Source organism: Chinchilla lanigera, unplaced genomic scaffold (genome assembly GCF_000276665.1).
Source record: "Chinchilla lanigera isolate Chin_1 unplaced genomic scaffold, ChiLan1.0 scaffold00009, whole genome shotgun sequence".
NCBI lineage: Eukaryota > Metazoa > Chordata > Mammalia > Rodentia > Chinchillidae > Chinchilla > Chinchilla lanigera.
Genome location: NW_004955410.1, coordinates 17,969,323 through 17,984,919, shown reverse-complemented (window position 1 = coordinate 17,984,919; position 15,597 = coordinate 17,969,323). Strand labels below are relative to the sequence as shown.

General features: G+C 33.4%; 1 protein-coding gene across 7 annotated transcripts in view; it reads left to right on the top strand.

Annotated features, from left to right (window-relative positions):
- Dgkb (diacylglycerol kinase, beta 90kDa) overlaps positions 1 to 15,597 on the top strand; it is a 627,035-nt gene that overhangs the window by 319,490 nt on the left and 291,948 nt on the right. The window lies entirely within an intron of this gene.

Here is a 15,597-nt window from a genome sequence, read left to right as displayed (position 1 = left end):
TTCCCAGTACCAAAAAGCAAAACAACAAAGACAACAGCAACAACAACAACAACAACAACAACAACAACAACAAAAACAGAGCAACTCAGTGGATAACTGGGAAATGCACTGGAATGCAGAATAGCAGAGAGGACCATCAGACGCCACCAGAGTAGCTGATAGATGATATCACCAGTAATTGTGGATAAATCCAAGGGAGTAGTTATATGTCAGTTCCTCCACTTGTAGAAGCACAGACAGATGGGGAACTTATGGATCTGAGGAATGCTGTCTTCAGAGCTTTGATGTGAAACTGTAATTTGCCTTCTGACAGCCCTATGCATTCTATGGCCTTTTTTTGTTTTGTGAGTAAATGAATAAAAATACAACTCTTGTTGTACTTATCAAATCATAAGTGATATGGAACTTGCTTAACTTCTCAGTTAGCTGATATTTTAACTCCTACTGTAGCTCTGTGCTGATATAAGGAGAATATTTGATGTTGTTTAGGATTTTTGTATAAATATTTTGAGACTAGACAACTTAGTTTTCCCTGAAGGAAACTTAAAGAGATGATTAAGAGGTATTTTTTGAGAATAGGGTTTGCCATTTTGATTCCCCCAAAATTCTACCAAATGTAAAGCTTTGGACAGGCTCTGAGGACACTCTGTTGAGTCAGGACAGAATCCCTCAACTCAGTGAGTTTGCATCTATTGGCTTGAGGGATGCCTAGAATTTTGTTCTTCTCTAATCAGGAGATTCTGCCAAAATCTTTATTCTTAGTTACAAGGAAGTACACTTATTGATAGTGGTGCATTTTTGTGGTATCCACCTTGAGCTAAAGAATATGCATTTAACAATGCCATAGACCTGCCTTGTGCTACACATACATGAAAATATTAGAAAGATCTTCAGAAATATCTGAACATGAATGCAAGTAAGAACACTTTAACTCACATTACTGGCAATGAAAGAATGGTGCTCTGTCTTTAGGTTCAAGAGTTAACAAACTTGGAAGGTAAACAAGGATACAGTCAATCAAGCAAAGGGCTAGAGAAGTTACATGAAGACATGATGAAGAAGTAAATATATGGGTATTTGAGTGTCATTCATATTTTGCTTTAATACTGCATTTTCTGCCTCCATATCTTCCTTAGGAATTTCTGCAAAAATTTAGTGTTTGTTTCAAGAAAAGTCTAAAGAATGTTAAGTCATAATTAATGGCAGATAATTATATAACTATGCATGTAAGAGGCAATTCCAAATTGATATGTGGAGGCAAAGATGAGTGACATGCAGTAAGCATTTTTAAAATTTTCCCAAGGCAACCAGTATATGACTTATAGAAGATGTTCTCTGAGATAAAGTTGAATGAGAATGAGTGGAGGAGATGAAATTAGGCAATCTTAGAATAAAACAAAATAAAAATGTAAAAACAAACTGAACAGGAAATGCAGGCAAGAAGTGGAACGTTGTATCTTAACTCTGTTCCCTCAGTATAGCACTAGATAAAGGAGGAATATTGGAGAGCTATACCATCATGGACAGTCTTAGTCATTGCTTCAGACCTAATGTGTTGAATTTGGTTCCCATTGCTTTGATGATTTGGGAAAGTTTTAACATGTTCAAGGGATGATTATTTCTTTACCAGTTACCACACTTATTTATCTAATTTATTTGGATGATGGAAATCATTTTGTATGTAGTGACACTGATTTAGTGTAAATGGAATTAATTCTTAGAAACTATCAACTTGGAAAATATCTATATGGTCTAAAATTAAAATCACTCTCAAGTCGATTATAAACTTATAGTAGAAAACATGATTTTTTCCTATTCATTTTAAAGAAAAACTACTTTTGATAATTCTTTTTGTACTCATATATTGACACATTTTTGATACATGTGACTACTTCCTTTATAACACTTGTTCACTTTAAGAACCATAATCGGAAGGGTGGTTAAAATTTTACAGTGCATTAGTAATCACACATCACAAGTAGATGAATGATATGTTCTGTGATTCACAAGAAGAAAAGCTACAGGGAAAAACAAAGTCAACAAGTTCATTTCTAGATGCCTCTTAGCTGTAAACCTCTAGCCACTTTTTATTTGTCAATACTGAACTTTAATGAGTCCGGATAAGGAGCTAGTCAATGGATACCCATTTAGCTAGTGATAATCTGAACTCCAGCTGATTGTCCTAGCAGCTGTGCAACTTCATTACCATTAGAAAGGCGTACAGCCAAGCCAGCTGGTATCCAAACCAGCTACTCCCTACACAGAGCGTATCTATTTGTTGGTTTACACATCAGAATTGCACAGGGCTCCGTGAAAAGTTTGGAGTATAAAATAGAATCTGCATAAAGATTTAATTTAAAGGGCTGATCATTACTATGCCGAGTGCAGCTAGCTTGTTTTGTTTCTGCTATGATATAGTATATTGTGGTTGTTTGCAGTTCTTCCATAAATGCAGCGTACATACGAAATTTGCATTTAGATACCAAACATAACTGCACATCATAATTTCCCAGTTAAGAAAGCATCTTTTTGGTTGTGTTTGTTTTAGTGCTTATAACCATGCATTTTCATTTTCTAAGGCAGCTTTAATAGAAAGCAGTTTCAGGAACATGTTAATAGCTAGTTTAGCTTCCATCTGTCCCCTCCTTCCTGTTCCTCATGCCATGTTTTGGTTGGCCTCCATGAGCACACTTTGGACTTTTGCAAAGATTTTCTAACACAACTGGGCCTTCTAGTCTCTTCCCACCTTATCATTATACAAAAATGGTCTTAAGCCACATTAACACTGTCTATACTGTGTTTTGTTATATATGTTATATAGTCTCTGGATCATTTGCACCAGGAACAACTGGAATCCAGAAACAACTAGAATGTGGCTTCCTAACCCCATTCTAGACTCAGAGAAAGAGTTAATCTTAATTGTACTAGTCCTACGAACCATCTCTCTAATAATGTCTCAGTTACTTTTCTCTTGTTGCTGGGACAAAATAGTTGACACCCAAAGTGGAGGAAAGAAAGGTATCTTTAGCTCACAGTGTGTGGAGCTTTCAGTCCATACTCGGCTGGCTCCAAGGCAGAGTGGCACATAGCAGAGGGAAAAGTACATAACACAACCATTCATGGTGGCAGAAGATAGCAACAGCAACAAGAGCACAAGGGGAGGAGCGTGGCAAGTAGCCTCTTTCCCTCCCTTACATTGTATGCAAACTATTCACCCCAGGGAGGGTGTAGCACTCACATCCATAGTCACAGCATCGGATCATGGATCAATCACAAATTCTAGAAACCCACCCCATGACTGCATGAGGACTAGGGGGGACATACAGACACAAACCATAACAAGTAAAGATACCATGTATGATCATCCACTCCTCACCTCAAGTTTGCCTTAAGTCTAATTACATGATTATCACTTTGCCTTAAGTAAAAATGAGTCAAAATACAGTTTGTGATATAAGTTGAATATATGTGAAAAATGAAATTATATAAAAATCTATATCATGGTGTAGGAGTCAGAAAGCAGTATGTTAAATTCAGGATCTCCTCCAAAGGACCAAGCAATAGACAAAGATCGCTAAGTTCCTGGAGATGATGGGCATATAAATATTGTATCAGTTTCTTAAAAGAATTTTAAGAAGTATGTTCTATCAAAATGTCTCCTTCTAAGAACATTTCTATCAGGGAAATTCAGCAGGGGACCTTAAACAGATGTTGAAGTAGATAAAAAGTATATTTTTGAGCAATTAAATAGCAAAAAAATGGCAGAGATACAAGCAAGCACATATTTCTCTCTGGCAGAAATTAGATTCTGGAAAAGTACATAACACAAGAGGGAAAAGATGAGAATTTAATTACTGGAGTGAATGTACAACATTAAACCATGATAGAACAAGACCTTTTCAATGTTAAACTATGTAGCTGAGATTTCCTTGTGAATTAACTGATCTTTTAAGGGAATGTTGGGGACTGTTTAAACCGATCATGGTGGGAACTTCTCACATGAAAGAACTAGAGGTTCTGCAATCTGAGTACTGGCTATTTTTTCTCTAAAACTAGAAATTGCGCTGAGGGTTGAATGATTAATGAATGTAGCAAGAATGGTTTTGTAGTTGGTATAACAAGTATATCATCACAGGTGCAGTGGAATAATTATACCAAATTTCCCAAGACCATGCAGAGATATTTTACTCATAATTATAAAAGCTAAGCCTAGATTGAACATCAAATTAAAATTTTCAGTCCAAGGGGCTGGGGATTTAGCTCAGCAGCACAGTGCCTGCCTGGCAAGCACAAGGTCGTGAGTTTGATTCCTGGTACTGGAAAAAAAACGAACAAAAAAATAAATAAACAAAATTTTCAATCTAGTCAAACTTTGTGATTTTTATATTTACATCAATGATATTTAACACTACCATTCACAAATAATATTTTATTATGAGAAAAAATCATGAGCAGAAGTAGTTGAGAAGGATGAATCAATACTGAAATGGCAATATCTGGGAATGGCATTATTAAGGTATCCATTGCTGCATAGCATACAGCTTCAAAAATGTAAGGGCTGGGGCTGGGGATTTAGCTCAGTGGCAAAAGCGCCTGCCTGATAAGTATAAGGTCGTGAGTTCAGTTCCTGGTACCGGAGAAAAAAAAAATGTAAGGGCTTTAAAAGATTGTTCTATTTTGCTCAAAATTTCATATGGTAGAAATTTGAAAAGTGCTCATCTAGGTACTCTTTTCATTGAATCTTGACTATTAGCTCTGGAAATTGGAATTGGAGGATGCTATTCTAAAATAGTTTCTTCATTCCTGTGCCTCGTGCCTGCTTCTCTTTGGCTTCTCTTTCTCCCAGATGGGAAAACCTGACTCAATTCTCCAAACATGGAGGTCTCAGGTTGGAGTGGAAGGGAGAAGATAGATTTTACAAATTATCTGGAAAGGCTTTCCCAATGGCAAATTTTCCAAGAGCCATAGGTAAAAGCTACAGAGTCCAGAATGTCATTTATACTTAGTGAAGCCCAAATTCAAGAGGGAAAGAGAAATAGACTCTTTTACTGAAGTACAACAAAGTAAACAGGTAGAGGATGAACAAGGGACAGCCACTATTGAGAAAAGCTATGCTATCCACAATTCATCCCTCAAACTATGTTGTCATCCTATGTGAAAAATATGTTCTCTTTCAAGACCTCTAACAGTCTCACCCCATGTGGCATCTTCTCAAAGTCTAGCATCTCATTAAGTCAGGTCCGGATATGGGTGAGGTTCCTGATTGCACTTGTTTAGATAAACTCCTGCAGTACAATTCATGTTGAAATTAAGTCTACAAACTAAAAATACAAGTGTGACCTACATATACACCAAACATAAAATGGTGTAGGATACCCACAATAAATATATCAGCATCCTCTTTTAATAAGTGAGAAAATGCCAAGTCCATGGGGTTTGTAGCAATTCTGAAACACACCACACCACATATTGTCAGTTTCATATTTGGATCCCAGTTTGGCTTCCTAGGGATGGTTATTTGAGCTCTTGGTTCTGCTATATGGGTCATTAATGTCGTTTCCAGAAAAAAATTCTCCTGTTTGTATTACATATTTCTTCTTCGCTTGCTGCTTTCTTATAGTTATTTGGAAGTTTGAAAATGTTTTATCTGTGCAATAGATGATAGGAAAGGGAAAGAAATTACTCAAAGGAAGGAAGGACTGGGATGAGGGAAAGAAGAAAAAAGAAAGAAGGAAGGCAAAATATAAATAAATACATATATATATACATATGAATAGCTGTGATAACTATTGCTAATGTTTGATGGTGTATTGAAAGCACAGTTAATGATTACAAAAAATCTTTTCTCATTTTATGCTCTCTCTGTCCATTTCAGCCAAAGTAGAAGAGCTTCTTTGAAACTTTGTCTTTCCAATGTGTGAAATTATAAATCCACTACATTAGACAAAAGCCATACCCATTTATCTCTCCATGACAGAATTTTATCTAAGGGGGTTTCCATTTGAGAGTTTTATAGGACAATGCTATTTTAAGACTCTAAAAATAAACAAAGAAAACATTTTTAAAAAACTATTAACTGAGTCTACAAAGCACTTCGATTAAAATCTTTAGAGTTTCTACTGGGCAGCCTCTTAAATACTTTTGAAGTCTTTTAACTCCATATGTTACTGACAGTGCACAGGAGTGGATGTTTTCGCTAAAACAAGTTCTAAGCTTGTGAATCGCTGACTGAAGGAAATGGAGGTGAAAAACAATTTTATCTTGCCACCCATCAAGCTTTGGCTCCTTAATATTTTTTCTAAATTATGCTTTAAAACTTGTAACTAAGTTCTTTTGTTCCTCTCTCCTTTGTGTTGTATTACAGGCAGCTAGTTTGTAAATGAGCACTTTCCTACATTTTACCTAGAAATTCTTTCAGGTATTTTCATGAGTCTGTCAGATATGGTTCTATTTTCTATATAACAAGGAAGAAAAATGATCGTTACCATAATACAACAGAGGTCCCTGTTTCTTTAGCCTCCACTAACTCTTTCTTCATTGTCTTTCAAATTCTTACCAATGTTCCCTTTCCCTTGAGCTTCCATCCATCAGCAAGTTCCCAAGCCAATGTCATACCCACTTATGAAGCACTATCCTTAGAAAGGCACTAGAATTCTTATCTTCAAGATTAATAGGCATTATGCTTATACCTGGTAATCTGAGCAACTGATTTGAAGGCAACAATATGCAATGGAACTACCATGGTGAATTCCTGCCATCTTGTCTAGTGAAACTTTATATTATCTCTAATGTTTTATCTAGTAATTATTTTCTTAATCTCTTTAATGCAAACCATTAAACAATTGTTTGAACAATCTTCCACTTTTACATCTGGTAATCTGAGCAGTGTAGTTGAAGATAACAATATGTAATATAACAATCACTGTTAATTCGTATCATTTTGTCTTGAAACCCTGTCTCACTTTAAATGTCCTTGCTTTGGTTTGTTTATGTTTGTGATGCTGGTATGCTGCTTTTCTTTTTTTTTTTTTCTCATTTACTACTCATTTAAAATAAAATTTAAAATGATTAATAGGCATTAATTATTATTTTAAAATTTTTATTATGATTAAAATTGATAGTGAAGTTAGAAGGGTAAATTAGGGACTTTACAAAATATCTACAAGAAATAAAAGTTCTATTCCCAATATTCCACATTAGCAAAAATGATACTAAACTAGGGAAACTTTCATTCTTGTCCTTATCTTATCTTAAACATTTACTCCAATGCTAAATATCCAGTAAGAGTCAGATGAGTAAATAAATTGATAATAAGAAAATGAACAATTTCTTAAATTCTATGAAAGTTAAAATAACTATTAAAGGGTTAACCAATAAAAATAATGTGCAAACTTTTGAAATTTTCTATCAAAATGATGAAGCATAAAATAATTTGTACTCTAGGATAACACAGGTAAAGAACAAAAATATTAGTAAGTTTTAAAATACAAGTAAAAAATGATGCTGTTCTTTGATATTTTAAAATATAGCCCTGATTTTATGACAAACAAAAGTGGACATAATTTTTTTTAATTTTCTAAAGCAAATAAAATTAAGAAATAGAAAAACATGTGAAGTATTTTCAAAGTCATGACAAATTTGTGAATAATAACTCCTTAAGGAAACGCAGGTAGTTTGCTTTACAGTAATCTTGATTCAGCTTAGTTGAATTTCTAACACCTGAAATTAATCTGTATGAGAAGAAATTTCTTCTCAATGTCAGCGTGACAGTGGGAATACTGGGATGAGCCATAGATCTGATCCACTAAGAGTTCTCCTGTTTTCTGTTTACAGAGCACAGAAAAATATTTTCTCATTCTACCCTTTATCTTACTAAACTGCTGTATGTTCTGAACGACTCCTGCTGGGTACTTTTCCTAAGGCATTTGATTTCTTTGCTATTTCACGTTAAAGTTAGTCTGCATAGCATAAAGATTGTATACTTGGAAACATGAGACACAGTTTTGCCTCTAGCTCATTAATTATTTGTGAATTTTCTATTTTTGCTTGCTCCTCACTTTCCTTGTTTGTAAAAGGAATTTTCAAATAGGGTGATCCATGGTGCCCCATATTTGTGATTAGACTGTCTAAGTCTATCCCTGATGTGATGTTTTTACTTTCTATTTTGGTATTCAAAAAGGCTTTGTCCAAAAGAGAACAAACGGGGCTGGGGATTTAGCTCAGTGGCAAAAGCGCCTGCCTGGCAAGCGCAAGGTCGTGAGTTCGGTTCCCGGTACCGGAGAAAAACAAAAAAAAAAAAAAAAACAAAAAAGAAGAAACAAATCCAAATGAGTCATTGGGAGGTGATATTATTAGCTAATAATAAGGATGTCCTCCTAGATTATGCACCATAAACTTCACCCATCTTTCTTTTGAAGTTATTTCAAGTGTGCAAAATATAATGAAAAATGAACTATATTTTTAAAAATCAAATGAAGCTTTGCTTCCTGCCAAAGTTGGCAATTTTTAGCTTCAAACTACAATAATAAATGGTATTAACCTCTGTATCGCAACCTAGAACAACTTAGAATTTAGCCGTGTGAGGGGGACAAAATATAGTGAAAATGACAGAAAACAATTTTGAGCATAAATAGATTGAGAACATTATTTGCTATATCTTTGCACTTTCAAAACCTGTGTAAATTCTTTCCTTATTCTGTAATAGTAAAGCTCTGAGAAATACAATCACAGAGGCATCTTTATAGAATAATATCCACCACTAAGAAATACTGTTTTTATCCTTCTGTTCAATAAATCGCAATAATGAATCAATATTTGATAAAGTGAAATTAAATCTCTACCTTAATCTTTATCCTCACACCTAGTTTCTTCCAGATCTGCCTCCCAGGGATCGAACCCTCTAAAATCTCTAGATATTTTCTACCAAGTGTAATTGCCTTTCAAATCTGAAACATCTGTACACTTAAAGCAAATGGAGGAAATATATCACTATATAACAAAATAGGTAATTTTTAGTTTGTTAGAATTAATATTTTCCCTTTGCAAAATCCAGATTAGTCTGGCTCATTTTCTTTTTAGCAAAAAGCTTATTAGGTTTATGGATGGGTAAATCCCAGAACTTGCTGACAGATGAGTATACAGTTTGAGACAAACTTACCAAAACTGCATGCAATAGGCCTTAATTCGGATGGTTTAACATAAAATAAAAATTTGACATTTTAATTCAAAAGACTTTTATTCTAGTTGCTTGAATACTCTGACAGATTATTTTATTCTGTCTCTGAGCTCTAATTTCTAAAACCACTGCAAATTTTTAAAATTCCATGGCTTGTTACCTATCCTACTTTACTTTTAAATTTTTATCACTGTGATTGTAGAATACTGTGTGTTAATTAAGTTGGCTATATTAATGAATCCTTAGCAGAGTAATTTAAAAAATAAGGTAGTTATGTGGATGAATATACTGTAATGAGATTTAAAGACATTTAAGCTAACTAAGCATCTCTAAGAAATGCTATTAAGGAGAATGTGGAAGGTAACAATTTGCTTCACAAAGATAATGTGTATAAAGATACTTTTCACAAATTAAGGAAGAGTAGATATAAATTGTGTGTTTTAACATGGAAAATATTTCTATATTGCACTTAAAACTCTCATAATAAAACATGATTACTTCCCATGAATTTTAAAATTACAAACATCTAACTTGATAAAAATGGAACAAAAATCCACAAATAGGTCAGGTGATATTAAATATATGCTTGCATTGATAACATGAAATGCCCAATGTGATTTGTACTTTGAGTGATCATTGTTTCAGTATATCAACTGTGCTTCCACATGTGGTCCTAGATAATATAAAGCAATTTTTCAACATCCAGTGATAGTGTGTAAACATGATAATCATCCCTTTCTTATCACAGAGAGAGACACTTGAACTTGTTTCAGACTATCCTGTGAATCTGCAATATTGTATAATTTACCTATTAACTGATGTTGGACATCAGTTAGTTCAATTATAAGTTTAGTAATATCCAACCGTCAATGATCCTATGAGTTATTGCTATCCAGAGGAGACAGAGAAGTAGCCAGTCTCTTCGAGTTCCCTGACACTTGGCATTTTCTAGGTAATTCCACAGGGCCTGTGTTTGCTCAGTGGTGTCTGGGTGTGTCGTGTACCGAGCAGCAGAGTGCCCCGTTCTGTTAACCGTCCTGTTGGAAGAGGTGGGGAACACAGACAAAGCCGACTAAGAAAGATATCCAGGGAAAGCAGATTACAAACTCCAAGTAAATTTACCCAAAAGAAGAGTGCAGTCTCTTAAGCCAGGGATAGCTGTTCGCCTTTCACACCACCATCCCGCCTTCTAAAACCTGCACCTTGAAGCATTTTCACATGTGTTCAGAAATACCAAACTATTCATATGTTGACTCTGGTTTATGTGAAAATGGGACTGAAGAATCTCTGAAATAACTTTAGTAGTGGTCTAATTATGTATGTTCATTATGAAGCAACTCTATGCTCACTTTCCGTTTCCAGTTTTACCATAAAAACTATTGCTTCTGTTGTCAAGAACTTGAGAATAATGTTCCTGTTTCTTGGTCACTGATTCTCAGTTTAAAAAAAGAGAGAATAAGAAATTCACAATATAATTATCCTCAGCACAGGACCTGTTTGTTCTTAGAATGCAACATAGTATGTGGCACATACTAGCAGTCAATAAATATTTGTTAAGGAGATGATTTTGAAATTTTGATAAAAATGGTCACTTTGAGTGAAATATCTACTGTTTGTATCATTATAAAACTTTTTTTTTGGCTTCAATCTCTTCTAAGTAAACAAATCCCCAAACTGTTTTTGCTTTGTATAGGAATGAGTCATTTGTACCTGAGAAGCAAATACCCATCTATACGACTGTCTTCTCCTTTTTATATTTTTATCATGCCATTAAAGTTTTTCTCCAAGAACAAATTGCTTCAGGCAGTTATTATAAGTTTGACCATATGGGCATTAGTTCTGCAATCTACATTTGAAATTGAAAAATAAACTGTGTGCACATATTTGATAAAACATGCACTATTATTTTGTTAAAGATGAGACAAGAAAATGCTACTTCAGTAATTAAAAAAAACTTGCAAGTCAGTAGGTTAAATATTAATTTGAATGTCTACAATAACGGATGCCCCTGCTATTTAAGGAAGTCATTATTCTACTGTGTAGTCAATAAGCATATTGATTAGAATTAATTCACTACAAAGTCTCCCATCATCTTTAGCATAAGTTTTTTTCTTCCTTTTTAACAGTAGCCTGAAGCTTGTCAGCTTGTCCATGATTTTGTGGTCAATTTAGCAACAAATTTGCAATTAATCATTTGTTGATTGCAAGGAATGGTATGTCAATAATACGCAACTCACACAGCTAAAAGGGGTATGCTGAGCTTTATTGTTTGCGTTTTGTCTTGCGAATGCTTTGTGTACCTATGTTCCTAGAATGGATTTTGAATAGTTGTTTTGAAGCAATACTTGCCAGTTTTAAAGAGACACTGCAGGCTGCTCTGAGGGTATTAATAAAGATGTGCCCCAACTTTCTTTTGGCATTACAATATTTGGACATCTGTTCTGACTCCTTATATGTGAAATAAAACTCATACCAGATAGTAGAGTAAGTGAAGGGTTTCATTATCTTAAATGTCATAACATTTGTTTGAATTATCATGTGTAGATTTTAAATGCTGAAATTGTCATCTTGGTTTTGTTTCATCTATTTTACTGTCCTTTCTCAAGACTGTAAGACTGAAAAATTCTTTATTCAATTGCATAAATAATTGAACAGAAATAATTTACAGTTTTATGTAATAACTGTGAAATTGTTGTGGATGAGCTATATAGTCCGGTAATTTCTGAAAGCATAAATATTTTACTGAGAAACATACCCTTTTAAAGCACAAAAGGTTTCTTGTTATAATGGCATTATACTTAGTGACAAATAATGCTTTTTAAAGAAACCATTTGTTGACCATTATTATGATACTCTTTGTGTAATGGTATTTTAAATTCTTATGTACTCTCTTATTAAAGTATTTCCCATTGTGTATACCAGGAAGGACTTGTCTCTGAATTCTATGGTGCCACTGATTAGTGGAGACTCTTGAGAAACTTGAAATGCAAGAGGAATATATTTGTGCTTTTCATTTAACTGATAAAGAATAAATAATTTGATTATGGTAGATATCAGCAGTACTATCAAATTTAATTTAATCTATTTTTGCTTTGCTCAAATCTTTCATTGAAGTAGTGCCTCTAATCATGTGAAGGTAACTGTTTATCATGAAGCCAGATAACATGTAATCGAATAGGTTTGCAAACACACGCAGGACTTAATTTCTTTACATTTCATGTTAGAGAAAAAAGGCTACGTAATTCTACACACATACATATGATGATTTAACTAGATCATAGAAACAAAGCAGTATTTTACAAATGTGTAACTTTGAATACCTTGAAAAAAGTCTTGTGAGTTTTCATCCTTCTATTCATTTTGCATATTTGATGTCAGAGGATGAATGGTGTTTTGCCTGGCAAAACTCTTTAATGCAAGAAGCCCCATAATATTTTCTTTGTGAAATTAATTTAAGGTGGTTGTAATTCTTAATAAGTAAAAACTACTTTCAAAAATGTTGCAAATTTGAAAATAGATAAAAATGCTTAAATTTACAATCATATATTTTCAAAAACTAATTTATCTCTTTTGAGTACTAAGGTTTGAATTACAGTCCTCACAAAACAGAAAAAAAAAATTATCCCATTTGAAGATGTAAAAAGAGATTATCTTAAGTATTTCTTACATTTTGAGTTATATACCTAAAATCCGGTCAGATTATAAGGTACTTAATAAATTAAAATCCTATTGGAACACACAAGAGGAAATGCTAGACAAAATGAATGAAAAACCTAAGTTAATGTAGTAGGAAATGTGCTCTTTAAAGGAAAACTTCCAAAAGACAACACATTTTAATTGTTTTTTGCTCTAAGCAAGGAGGATTTTTCCTATAAAATTTTGTATAAAGGTAATTTTATAATTTTAAAAGTCAAAGTCTTTAAAATGTTGAATCTAATACATTGGTGTCAGAGTAACATTTTTGGTCATATATTTATTTATAGATCTATATTGGCATTTGATTAAGGACATGGTTCATTCTAATTGCTCCGATGTGTATGTAGACATGATGTGTAATTCTGTGATAGTTCTTTTTCTTCTTAAATTTTATGTATGAGAAGCTTTCAGATGGAGAAGTTCAGAATTATGAAGGCTTTATATTTTTAGCCCACATTGATTTATAAAGTGTTGCCTTACTATTTATTCATCTTGGTCTTTGAAAAGTATTTTTAAAATACATAATTTATTTCGATGAATGTAACTGAACACAAATTTTTAGTGAACCATGGAATCATTTTGCCAAAAATTATTATGAAACTATTTTATCAGAAATAGGAACACTAGGCAAATACGCCTCTCAAAGTTTGCATAGATTAAGTAAGCATTCAAATTAGAGGTACTGCAAACTGGTTTTCATAAACTAGTCTTCATAAGTATACATGGATGGTTCTATCTTTTGCAAATTTGACTACAGTTAATACTATCCATTATAATCTATAAACATGTAGTTAAAACTTTCCCACTTCATTTAACTTTAACTCTTTGCTTTCCGTGTAGTTAAAATATGTAGTTTTACTGTATTTTTGTTGCTACTGAATTTGAACTGCAAAAGTGAATTGAATTTTTGGGGACCTATTAGCTTTGCAGATAATCCATGCCTTATTGTTTTTTATTTAATTTGTTTTTACTTTTGTTAGTACATGTTGGAAGTTCATAATGATTATATATATCATAGGGTGTTAGTATATGTGTATAATACATCTTACTTCCTATTTTTCTTCTCTCCGCCTTTATGTGTTGCATCTTATTTTTCAAGTTATTCATGAAATTATGTTATTATGAAATAAGAGATTTAAATATTCATTAACTAGAAGTAAATGAATTGTGGGAGTAGAAGTGTACAAATATTATTTAATTGTTTTCAAAATATGTGCGGTCCTAGAAGCAATACTTATAAATGATAGAGTGGCTAGTCTCCTCTTTGTTAATTATTTAAATATTGACATATACCGACACATAATATAGACAGTCACAAGCACCAGAAATTATTTAAATAGGTTTTTACTTATTCACCCATTCAAAGACTGAGAAAATCTCTATGGTTAAGTGGCATATTTTCCACAATATTATATCTATGTGTACTTGTGTGTGTATAATATTTTACATACACTTAAGACACAAGTCAAAACTAACTAGGAAAAGTTAACAAAGTAAAACTCAGGCTTTCATTAAGGGAGCTGGATTGTGGGAGATGGTGTAAGCATGCTGTTTATTTTAACTGGACAGGGGTGGTACAGTTGTATTCATTCACCATTTTCAGTATCCTAAAAAACCAAAATTATGTGGTAAATTTTATTGAATTTCATAAATTAATAAAAGTTTATTAATAATAATAAAATAATAAATATAATGATTATATAAGCTATATTCCATAATAAATAAAAATATATTATATTTTAAAATAAAATAAATTATTTTTAAATAAAATATAATAAATACATAATAATTAAATAATAATAATACAATTTATTGATAATAAATTAATAAAACCTGAAGTTTTAACATGATCAAGGGGCACTTGTAGCTCCATTGAACTACCTGTTAATTCTACCTCAGGCAGAGGCATCTTATCAGTCTAAGACAGACACTGGTCAGCGATATGTGGCCCAGGCATCCCTGGCCCATGTTCAGTCGACACCAAGTCCATCTCAAAGTCCTGCATTTCCTTCTCATGTATTTCATAAACTTTTCCCATCCCTACTGCTACTGAGATAGTTCAGCTATAATTATCTCTACACTATTGAACCTCCCAAAAGAATTTTCACCATAGTGATCATTCTAAGTGATCACTTTCAAACACAGTGTGGTGCCCTGTTTAAAACATTCCCATGGTTCTTTGCCTTTAGAATCAATTCCCTTCTTCCTTACAAGGTTACACGGCAGTCCTTTTCAGTTCCACCTACACAAAGTTAAAAAGCAGAGTGTGTGAACAGAACCACAGAGCTTGTCATTACTGAGTATGCAGTCAGTAGAGACCTGGAAGGAGACAGGATGGCCTGAAAAATGGAGGAAAAATGAGAGTTGGTCTGAGCCATTTCCAAAGAAAACAATATTAAAAAAAGAAGGAAGAAAAATAGGAAGGAAGGGAAAAAGCGAGAAGGGAAGGACCAACCAATAGAGGGAGGGGAAACTGCCAAGATGTCCAGGATTTAATTTATAATGGAGTAGAGGACAATGTCCAGCTGCAGTAGGATATGGAGGGAGAGTTAGATGGTGAACAAAAGAGACACATCCTACATAGTGCTTGTGTGTGTGTGTGTGTGTGTGTGTGTGTGTGTGTGTGTGTGTGTGTTTTAGTTATTGGGAACTGACCAGACTGTAGAAGGTAGTAGGTTAGAGTAGAATCAGGGGAAGTGAGGAAATGAAGACAGAAATTTTAGTCC